We start from the raw sequence: 12,377 nt of genomic DNA, 5'->3' as shown, positions 1-12,377 counted from the left end.
AGAGTGGTCTTTTCTTTTCTCTGTGGGTAGATGCTTAAATGTTCTCCCCCATGCCTTCATGGGTAGTCTAGGGAAGCGATATCTTTGTGTCTTATGGTGAGGGTTCTATAGGGTGCTGCATGTGAAAGGTCAATGATTTTAGTGGGAGTAGGGCGGCCATCCCACAAATGCCAATAGCCGACATCTTACTTAAATGCATACGGCAAGCCTTTCATGCTGCCTTCTCTTTCTCAACTTCTCTAAGGTAAAGATCAAAGAGAGGGAAGGGCCAACATGAAGACTCAAAAGTAGCAAGTTAGCTGAATTTAAATTCCAGCCTCAGTCTTCCACCTTGAAGTATTTATCCTATGTCCAAACACCAATTGTGTGCAACTGAAGACACATGCTACTGTAGGCTCTAAGGAGACAGAAAAACAATGAGGGCAGAGACCGACCCAAGGTAAGGCCTGAGGAGGCAGTTTGGTTGGTAAAGTGTCTACCTAGATCACACAAAGTCCTAAATTCAATACCCAGCCTCCATTAAACCTAGGTGTAGTAGTGGATGCCTTGGGTCCCAGAACTCCAGAGGTGGAGGCAGGAGGATAAAGAATTCAATGTCATCTTTAGCTACATAGCAAGTTTGAGGTCAGCCTGAACTACATGAGACCCCATCTCAAAACAGCAGCAACAAATAAAAAAAAGACTCCTCCTGACCTCCCCCAAAAACCAATAATAAGAAACAAAGAAAATGATCTTCCAGAAGATAGATTTATTGTATTCAACAGCTCACACTCACATCTTGCAAATATTTATTGATTTTCCAGAAATATTTCAAACTGACCCAGACATAGAAGTAAATAAAAGTGGACAAGACATAAGCCTCCGCCTTGAAGAGTATGGGGTTAAGTGGAGAGACTGATACAGGGCAAAGAAATCAGAATGCTTTGTTTACAATGAAAATATTCGGAGTCATCTGTGTCTCTGCACACGGTATTTAAATGGTGGGTTATGCTGCTAGTGAGTGACACAATGAAGGTAAGAGGCCAGGGCCACGTCAAACAGTCTCTCAGAAATGTTAGTTTTTCTCAGAATAGACCTATCTGTTACATGACTCAGCTCTACCTTCAAGCAAGTGTCTGTAGGACTCTAAGTCAACATGGCTCAGGGATGTGTGCATTATTTATACACTATTCACAGAATACATGAAGTAGAACCAACCAGGATATCCTTCAACAGATGAATGGATAAAGAAAATTAGATACCTGCATACAATAGAAGTGTTCAGCCACAAATAATGAAATAATAGTATTTGTAGAAAATGATAGATGAAATGAGTATCATATATAAGTGAAATAAGCCATTCTTAGACAAATATCAAATGTGGTAATCACCTTTATAATCTGAGTCATCTCACTCACCTACAGAATCTAGATATAAGCTCTGTGTGTGTGTGTATGTGTGTGTGTGTGTAGGTATGTATGTGCATATATTCATATGTGTATGTGCATATATATGTGTATATATGTATGAATGTGTGCACTGTGTGTGCATGGTTGTACATTTATGCATGTATTTGCACTATGTGTGAATGTGTGTATATGTATGTATGTGTGTGTGCATATGTGTATGTCAGAGTATGTGTGTACATGTGGGCATACATGTGTGCATATGTGCATGGGTATCTGTGCAAGTGCATATGTATGTTCACGTGTGTGTACATGTACATATGTGTATGTCTGAATATATGTGTACATGTGTGTATGTGTGTGCACTGTGTGTGCATGTGTGCATATGTGTGTGCATGTGTATGTAAACATGCAGATGATAAAGGCAGAAAGGAAAATGAGAATGGAAGAAGCAATCTTAGAGGAGGTGGAGGAATAAAGAGTCAGGGCATACATATAGCATGAAAGCAGAATGGAGGACTATTTGGGAGAAGAAAGGGACCAGAAAGATGGGGAAAGGCAGAAAAGAGTAAAGGATGAATGAATTAGGACTAAGTATCATCACAAGTATTAAGAATACCACAGTAAAACCCATCATTAAGTATATTAACTCTGAAAGTGAATTAAAAGGAAATATGAAGTTTTTAAAATCAGTATTTATTGTTCAAATTAAAATGTTTTCCAGTGACATCCTAATACACGCATAGCACCTACCTCGAGCACACTTACCCAGTTAGCTTTTCTTACTCTTCCTCCTTCTTTACGCTCACATCTCTCCTCTCTCCCTCCTTTCATTTCACATATGAAAACAGCCTGATATTTCTTTGTATGAAGTCATCGTATTTCCGTTGACAATCTCCAATTACTCACAATTTCCTGTTTCTTTAGTTCTTTATGGTGAGGAGCGCCCGTTCTGGGAATACTTCACAGTTCCCTTCCCATTCTGTTTGATGAGTCCCTGCTCATCACAGCTCTACAGTGGTGAAACCTTAGCTTTGTTATCGCTATTACCGCTGTTAATATTCCTTAAAGGAAACTGAAGTTATTCTAGGTGAATCCAGAGATGCAGTGGGGGAATGTTGATGTTATAGAAATGTTGGTTTCACCTTAGGGAAGAGACAGAAACCTTCCAAGAAGCTGACCAACCGTGGCCAAAACATCCTTGAAAAGGGTTAGCTTGCCAGCATGAAAACTGGCCTATTAGGTGGAATAGCACACATGGAGACGACAGAGGAAGGACCTGCTCATCAATCTAGGTTATGCAACCCTCATGAAACTTCATAATGAGAATCTGATTCTCCCTCCCCCAATGGCTCTAAAGTGAAGATGTTTGTTTATGATGTGGAGTAAATCTAGGGCACTTGTTCCAAAAATAACCACGGTTTGGCAGAGGGAGGAGGTAGGTTGAGCATATATCATGCTCCACTTGACCGACTCCTCTTGTACCTTTCAAGGCCAGACAGGATCAGGGACTAGAAGACATAGTCTTTCTGGACCACCCCTGAGCTTCTGAAGTGTCTCACCTGAAGCCATTCCTGTCACTCAGCCTGGATCTGGAGATCCAGCTTTGTGGATACTCCCAAGGACTCCAAGACTTTGGCAGAGAAATCACCTTAGGAACACTTAGTCCACCCTTGTCCATGTTCTGAATTATTTTTTAAAGATTTATTTATTTAATTTATATGTTAGTACACTGTAGTTCTCTTCAGACACTTCAGAAGAGAGCATCCCATTTCAGATGGTTGTGAGCCACCATGTGGTTACTGGGATTTGAACTCAGGACCTCTGGAAGAGTAGTCAGTGCTCTTAACCGCTGAGCCATCTCTTCAGCCCATGTTCTGAATTATTATTGCCCAGTCCTCACAATGAAAAAGCAGGGCCTCTGCTCTTAAGGTCTGTAGTAAATCCTGGAGACTTCTGGAGATTGGGTGTGGTGAATTGGTTGACCTTTAAGCAACATAAGAGATACAGAAAGAAAGGAACTGCATTTTGTCCATATTTGTATTTCTGCCAGCCCAGTACAGAGCTTTGAACATAATGCATGCTCGATGAATAGGCAATGAATGAATAAATGAGTTAATGAGCAAGCATTTGAATGATGCGACCACTTTATTCATTCAACAAGCAGCCATTTACCGGCTCTCTATTTCAGTTTGGTTGTCACATCAGAGGGATTAAATGTAATGCAATTGCTAGTGCGTAGGTATGAGAGTAAGAAATATCAAGTAGAGGGGTGGGAGGAGGCAAGAGGAAAGAGGGATCAAGGAAGATGAGTAAGGGCAGGAATAGGTGGGTAATGGATGCTGGAAATACTTACATGTACCAAAACACACTGAGAGAAACTGAAAGGTTTGAATGACCTTGTAGAAATAAGTACTGACCTTCTCTCCTGCTCAGTTATCCACACGTGGTCACCACATTCATAATGACTCTTCATTTCAAAGGTGAAATTTAATTCCTTTATTTCTAGTCCATGCAGCATATGCCTCTATCTCAAAGAGAATATGGTAGATAAGGTGAAGCTTGGTTCTGAAACTCTACACAGGATTACAGTGTCCTTCTCATTTCCCTCCTTCCTTCTGCCCCCTCTCTCCACTCTTTCTTTCTTCTCCTTCTTTCCTCTGCTTAATTCTTCCTCCTCCTCCTTTCTTTCCATCCCTTTCTTCCTTTCTTCATCTCCCTCTTAGGTACAGATCCTCCAGCAGCAATTCAGGCCTCAACTGTCTGCAGTTAAGGTTAACATTTAGACTGTGAACCTCTGAGACGTTTTAAGTCAGAACCACTCAGAGGAGCCTCTTGTGTCCTGACCCACTTTAAGATAGCAAATTGTTTGAAGCTAAGTTTGGGTGTTGTTACTTTTGCAGCAAGTGATAACATGGTTTCACCCTATTCTCAGTATCTACCTGTATCAGTCAGGGCACCATCAGAGTTCAGCCAATGAAATGGTAACATAAAGATCTATTGGCTCAATGGTAGACAGATGGATAATAGATGGCAGGGGATGGAGAGAGGGGGTGTGTGTGGAGGTACTATGTATGCTACATCCTTATCAGTGATGGTATCTGCTTAAATGGAATCTATGCAGCTGTTGCCCTTGTGCCCAGTGTTGAAGATTGAACTGTTCAGTGTGAAATAGGTTGATATAAAAAGGGAAGACCGAAAGCACCATGAGCTTTTGAAAATTAGCTAAAAACTCATGATGAGTCACTGTAGCCCTGCCAGTTCTCCTTGCTTCCAACCCTAATGCAGTGGGTGTCCTGTCCTGGATGTCCTTTGTTGTGGAGTTAAGCACTCGGTTGGGCCAGGAGTTAGAACAGTTGAAGGAGGATCCAGCAGATACCAGAGCAGTGTCAAGGAAGTCCTATCCCAAAGAGTTCGGCCAGCATACAAGCTGTAGAAAGCTCTGCTGTGCCCTATCGAGACTGAAAAGGGTTGATACCTTCCTTCAGGTCTCCTGCAAAAGGACCTTCTGTGGCTACCTCACAGGGAGAGTCAACACAGCAGAAATCCAGCATCCTGTCCTTCTGCTTCCACCCATGCTCAAGCTTGCAACTCAGATAGATGTCCGGGCAGCTTCCAAATTATCTGCACTTCATGCCTTTCCCCAAACCTCATGAAAGCCACCTTGCTGGAGGGGAAGCCACAGCAGGGAGGCACACCCATGCATAGGGGTACTGATGACTTGCCACCCTGGAGATGCTTTTCAGAAAGAGGGGGAGGTCAGTAGAGTTTGTGGCAGACTCAGAATGAAGCATAAAGGAATCTGCAAAGGTGTTGTGGGGGCACAAAAGGATGCTCCTGTGTTTGTTGGGTGATTGGAGGGTCTTTAGGAAGAAAGAAAATGGTGTTTTCAGGATCAATGGAAGTAGGAAATATTTGTCATTGCTGGGTGGGCATTTTTGTGAGAGGGGCAGTGGTGGGACAGGCATCTCTGTTTCGGGGACAGTGGCAAGAGTAGCATCACCAAGAACAGACAGGAAGGGTGTCTGGCAGGCAGAACAGAGCTCAATTTTCCTCTCCAGCCAATAGGAAGTTGCTAAAAGCTTCTCTGTTGGGTAACGGCTTGGTTGGAAATTTAGTTTAGAACCACCACACTCTCATGAATGCTGAGAAAAAAAATAAAGGTGAATCAATATTAGAGACAGAGAGGCATGTTATTAGACTGTCACAGTAATTCACATAGGCGATGACAAGAGGTAAGATTAGCTGTGGATGTAGAGCAACGTCATGCAGGAGGGTCCAGGTGAGCAACGAACAAGCAGAAGGAAAGGAAGTGTCGCTGTGCCTGTTGGTACTTCAGGCCGGAGAGTAGAGGCTGAGGAAGCTCTGCTCAAGAAAGTTCTGGAAATAAAAGGGGCTTGTGGCAGAGGAAGGTATACATGTTTTTATTAGTTGGGTTGAAGACAAGCTGCGTCTTCAACAAGCATGGGAAATAAAGGTGTTTGTGCGCTGGTTATTGTCCTGAATTGTTTGTTCTTGCTACATTGGCTACTTTTCTCATTGTTGGGGAAAGGCGGCTTCATGGAAGACTTATATTGGCTTTCGTTTGATGGTCCAGCCCAGGGCAGTGGGAGAGGCATGGTGGTAGGAGTACAGGCAGCTGATCTGACTGCATGAGCAGTCGAGAAGCAGCGAGAGACGGATGCTGGTGAGCTGTATGCTTCCTGTTTATTAAGTCTGAGACCTTAGCCCATAGCCCACGTTCAACATCTGTCTTCATACCTCAACTAATCTGGTCTGGAGACTCCCTCAAGGCATGTTTCCATGGTAACCTAAATGGCATCAAATTGGCAGTGGAGATTAAGTGGAGATTAAGCAGTGCACTTACTTTGTTCACCTATTATTGGTAACCATGGATCTGTGGCGTTCATCTCTTTCTGTTAAACCAGGGAAATGCCAACCCCAGTAGAGTTCTTCCGAGACCTGAGAGCAGCGGCAGTGCTGACCGTTTTCCCTCTTGATTGGTCTCATCTGGAGCTTGGGTGGATTTAGGTTGCTAAGGTTGCATGAGGGGAGATGTTGGATGTGTACAGAATCTGGTCTGTGGTTTAACCTAACAGTGATGGATTTTGGATAATAAAGCCTTTCACTCATGTCGATTGTGTCAAATCGGGATCATTTCACCACATTCCTCTTTCTAATGGTAGCCGTGGCTCTCAAAGTCAGTAAAATGTGCTCTGGTTCTGTAAGCTGGCCCCAACCTTTCCCCCATTGTCCTGAGCATGATAAAAAGGTCATGAGCAATAATCTTTCTAAAAACATCCTTTCCATTTTCCAAGTCAGAAGTCCACATGCCTGTGTGGGCTTGTCACGCACACGTGTGTATGTGTGTGCATGTATGTATTATGTATGTGTGTGTATATGTGCTCACTTGTGTTTGTGTGCACATACACATGTGTGCATATGTCTGTGTACCCTTGTTTATGGAGGTCAAAGATTAATACTGGGTGTCTTCTGTGGTTGTTCTCTGTTGTTTCTGGAACCATGATCTTGGAATTCACCTATTGTCTAGAATGGCTGGCCAGAAAGCCCCCATGGATCCTCCTGTGTCTGCATCTGTGATGCTGTGACTATTGGAGCATGCCACCATTCCCTGCTTTTTTATGTGGGTGCTGGGACTCTGGACTCCGATCACATCCTTGTATGGCAAGGTCTTTACCAACTGAACCATCTCCCTAGGCCTTACACGCTGTTCTTCAGTGAACTTAGCTGATGAGGGAGGTCTGCTCCCCATCCTGCCTCCTGCTGTTCCTCCCTCTCTATCATTTCCTGACTGCAGCTAAGGTCCTAGACAACCAGACAACCAGAAATGGTAAGTCTGTATGCTACCACCAGAACCTCAGTCCTCTCCCTCTGAAACAGTGGCTAATATTTTTTTTTACAGATTTAGGAAGAAGTAGACAAGGAGGCTCCATTGGAGTTACGCCAGCCTGGTCACCGTTCCTTCCTCAAGTAGAAACAAAGACACAGAGAGAAAGGCAGGAGAATGGAAAACGCCTCTGATACTCCCTAGCAGTCACCGGGTGATAGGGAGTGGGAAGGATCAGGCTCTTCTTCAGGGGTGAGGAAAGGATTGACAAAAAGGAAAACCTCATCAAGTTCAGCATCTGGTTTCCTCCTCAGGGGAAGCTCAATGGAAGCTTTGGCTGGCCCAGAGTGTGTACAAGAGGATTCATACATACACCCCGAACTTTCAGCATTAAAAAGTTCAGGAACAACTAATACAAGCCAACTCTATATAGACGTATATAGCTCTATAGGTATGAGATCTATATATTGGCTTAGGGGACAGTGCCAAAAGGTTTGCATAGACTATAACTCAGTACGCACAGAAGCTGCAGCTAGGTTGCTACCCCATAGGAGAGAGGCTCCATGGCTCTGTGGTTCTGTGGATCCTGGGCTCAGTGGCTCAGTGGCTCAGTGGCTTAAAATTCACCTATTTTTTAAATTAGTTATTTGAAAGCTTCAAGTTTCTTATGATGTGTTTGGATCACATTTACCTCACTGCCCCCAACACTTTCCAGCCCCACTCCCATTTCTTACCCATGCAATTCTGTGCCCTTTTATTTTTTAGATGCATCAAAATCATTTTTGCCAATCAAATATTCTTGTGTGTTGTATATGTGTATATGTGTGTGCATGTTGTGTGTGAGTGTTTGTTTATCTGTGTGTGTTCATGAGTGTGTATATGTGTGTATGCATATATGTGTGTATATGCATGTATATGTGTGTATATGCACGTATGTGTGTGTGTATGTGTGTCTGTTGTGCTCTAAGGGGTGGCCTGAGTGTCCTACAAAAAGATAGGTTAATTTAGTGAACTTCAACAAAATTTGTCAGAACTCTCAGAGAAAAATAACCCTCAATTATTCCATTACTATTAGAAGACTACTAAAACATGGTTTTATCAGTAGACTTACTGCAAATTTGACTGGCAAGTGAGAGCCTTCTCCTCTTGCAGGACCTGACTTGTCTGTTAATTAAGTTTAGTGGCTGTCTGTTCTTTTGGCTTCAGCCAGCGGAATCTTGGGGGAAAAGAAAAGAACTGAGCCATTCCAGGGAGCAATGTCACTGGCAGAAGTAGTGTCCCTAGTACTGGGTGTAAATTGCTTCCTCATTAGGAAATAATTATGCCCCTAAATGGGGCTACATAGATGTAAAGGCAACCCACAAAATGCCAATTAACTTCAAAGCTGTACTGGCATTTAGTGCCACTGTGTTGGACACAGCCCATCTTCCACTGCTCCAGAGGAAAGCCTAGGGCATGGAGGGTGGGGCTCAGAGGACAGCACAAGAGAAAAAGAAAGTAACAGACAAGTGTGTGGGATAGAGTCAGAGCACCTAGGTGTCTCTGCAGACTCCTTTCTGAGCTGGGTATCAGTACACTGATGGGCCTGGGTCAAGTTATGTCAGTCTGTAAGACTCTATCTCTTCACTAGTCCAGTGGAGGCAAATAGAATTAGCACGGCAAGGGCTGGTCTTGCAAGGTTGAGGACATGAAGTTTATTACCAGAACTTGTGTTTTTAAAACTACGTGGGGTGTGGTGATGGGTATTTATGATACCAGATCCGGGAAGGCAGAGATGGGAAGACCCCAGGGCTCTGGCTAGCTAGATGAGCCTACACGGTGAGCTCCAGTGCACCAGGAAACCAACCCCAAACACAAGATGAGGTTACAGAAGAATGGCAGCCAAGCTGCCCTCTGATGTCCACCCTCACAAACATACACATGCTCATTCAGTGCCCCACTTGTGCACCTGGACACACACATAGAGCCGTTTGCTACAGCATGAGAGAAAGCAAAGAAATGGTGGTTTCCACTGTGCACCTCTGAGGTCAACAGTTATTTACTGTCTGTGGATTTAGTAATTTGAGGATTGAAGGAACGTCCTCTGGCTCACAATGACAATGCCTCATGACATCACTGGCTCTTGGATTACATATGGCCATAGGTGGTTTAGAGTGGGGTGTATCATAAAGAGACTAAGATCTGAGCTTTCCTATGGCTTGGTGGGTTTATAAACATGGGATCTGTGGAGGTGTCTCCGAATCTGGGACAAGGCACACGGAAAATCCTCTTTCCACCTATTTTGGCATGTTCACTGACAACTGTGCCTATCTGGTGTGTCATCTGTGATGCTTCACTTGTGATTGTCACTTGTGATGCTTCACCTGTGATTGTCATTTGTGATGTGTCACCTGTGATTGTCATCTGTGATGCTTCACCTGTGATTGCCACCTGTGATGTGTCACCTGTGATCATCACCTATGATTGTAACCTGTGATGCTTCACCTGTAATGTATCACCTGTGACGTGTCGCCTGTGATTGTCACCTGTGATATGTCACCTGTGATTGTCACTTGTGATGCTTCACCTGTTATTGTCATTTGTGATGTGTCACCTGTGATTGTCACTTGTGATGCTTCACCTGTGATTGTCATTTGTGATGCTTCACCTGTGATTGCCACCTGTGATGTGTCACCTGTGACTGTCACCTGTGATGTGTCACCTGTGATCCTCACCTGAGATTGTATTACCTGTGATTGTCACTTGTGATGCTTCACCTGTGATTGTCATTTGTGATGCTTCACCTGTGATTGCCACCTGTGATGTGTCACCTGTGACTGTCACCTGTGATGTGTCACCTGTGATCCTCACCTGAGATTGTATCACCTGTGATGCTTCACCGGTGATTGTTACCTGTGATTGTAACCTGTGGTGCTTCACATGTGATGCTTCACCTGTGATGTATCACCTGTGACGTGTCACCTGTGATTGTCACCTGTGATGTGTCACCTGTTACTGTCACCTGTGATTGCCACCTGTGATGTGTCACTTGTGACTGTCACCTGTGATGTGTCACCTGTGATCATCACCTGAGATTGTATTACCTGTGTTACCTGTGATTGTAGCCTGTCTTCAGTCATTACATATAGGCAAGGTAAGAAGGCTCAGAGCCCATCAGGGTCTGGGCCAGGGAGAGACACAAGAAAGGGATTTTCAGATGCCAGGCAGCATCCTCTAGCATAAACCCTACAAAGCCTTCCACTTCTTTCAATTTTGTTGTCTTTTTCTTTGGGGTGCTGGGTATTGAACCCAGTGCTTTGTGTATGCTAGGCATGCACTTTCCACTCGAGCTGCACCCCAGGACTCATCCACTTCTTTGTGGATCTGATGCTCCTAAACACAGAGATACCTATACTTGACACATGTTGCTGGGTGCCTACCATGTAGCAGACATCATGCACGGCATCGTGTTGCTTGCTGGGAAATCAGCAACAAATGAAATAAGAACGAACAAATTAACACAAAGGCGTGATAAAACCAAATGCAATAAACATAATGCATGAAAAAACTTCAGGGGAGGTCAGTGCTGAGAGGATGGCAATGCAGAAGGTTCTGTTTGAGGTACTGTGCAAATAGAGGGCCTCACGTAGGGGTGTCAGTAAGCAGAACCCTAAATATGATCAGGATGGGGCCATGAAAAGATCTGAAGAGGGAACTGACTGGAAAGGCAAAGACTCTGAGTCGCCCATGTTTGGGAGGAGAGCTTATTCTGGCAGGGTACTGGGAAGCATGGTACATATTGGCTTTGCAGAGGGTGGGAAAAGGCAGACCAATTAGCACTCCGCCATCATCAGGGCGGATTTAGGCCTCTCTCTGATTTCGATAGATACTGGAAGCAGGAGTCAAGTGAGTCATATCTAATCCGTGTCTTAGCAAGATGACTCTGCTGCTAGAGAACAAGCCAAGATGGAGGCAAGGGCAGAAACAAGTGGAAGGTTGAAGAGGGTTTGACAGTTGGCTGAACAGCAACAGAAGGACTGTGCGACAGTGGTAGAGCAGACAAAGCAGACAGAGCCTGAGTACAGTGCAAGGGTCGTGCAGACAGACCTCCCTGACGGACTGTATGAAAAGAGAACTAGGGTGAGGAATGACCTCTGCACGGCTGGCCTGAGAAATCCGTTCAGTAGCAGAGCTGTTTCCTGGGATGAAAGTGGAGACGTGCTACTAGGCACTGTGTTCTGATTGGCTACAGGGAGCAAACAGATCTGTTCACTCTTCGTGAGACGGAGGATGGGACTGTGGATGGTCTGCGTCTGACTTTGGTCAACAGCAATGAGGCTGAGAAACACCCACAGCCATATGAGGGAAAGTGGGTCTTGGTAGAGGTCAACACCAGAGTCCAGGCTGTGAGTGTGGGAGATGTCCAGGGAGATGTGGGATGAGCTCAGGATAAAAGGCAAGGCTTTCAGCTGAAATCCTGAAGATTCTCCCCAATTCCATGGTCTGTCGACCCCCTCCTATAACACACACACACACACACACACACACACACACACACACACACACACACAAAGGGGAGGGAGTAGAAAGGGGAGAAGAAGAGGGGAGGAGGGAGGAATGGAGGGAGGGGGAGGAAGGAAGGGAGGAAGGGAGAGAGAGAGAATTGGATGCTCTATTATAAAATTTTTGTTTGGTTTAGGAAATCTCAAACAAACACAAAGAACTGTCCCCTGCAGTCAGACCACTGGACTGGGAACCATATAACACAGCCCCATGGAGCTGTAGCCTTGCTCCAAGCCTATGACCAGGACTGAACTTTGATTGAATAAGACTGCTCTAATTTGCATGTCTCTTATTTGTATGCCAGAGATTACATAGCTGGAAATTCCATGCATAACATCATATATATATAAAACATCATACACACACACACACACGCACACACACACACACACATATATATGTGTGTGTATATATATATGTGTATATATGTATATATATACCAATCTAGACTTCCCTTGTGTATATGGCATAAATTGCATGCCAAGAAACTACACACAAGCAAACCTCACCCTAATAGGACAAGCACTTCCCTAAATGGCTATACCCACCCCAGGCCACTACCCTGTGCTGCCCACAGAACCCTCCTCACTGGCCGGACTGCT

Source organism: Rattus norvegicus, chromosome 10 (assembly GCF_021556685.1).
Source record: "Rattus norvegicus strain SHRSP/BbbUtx chromosome 10, alternate assembly SHRSP_T2T, whole genome shotgun sequence".
NCBI lineage: Eukaryota > Metazoa > Chordata > Mammalia > Rodentia > Muridae > Rattus > Rattus norvegicus.
Note: the sequence above shows the minus strand (reverse complement) of the source record.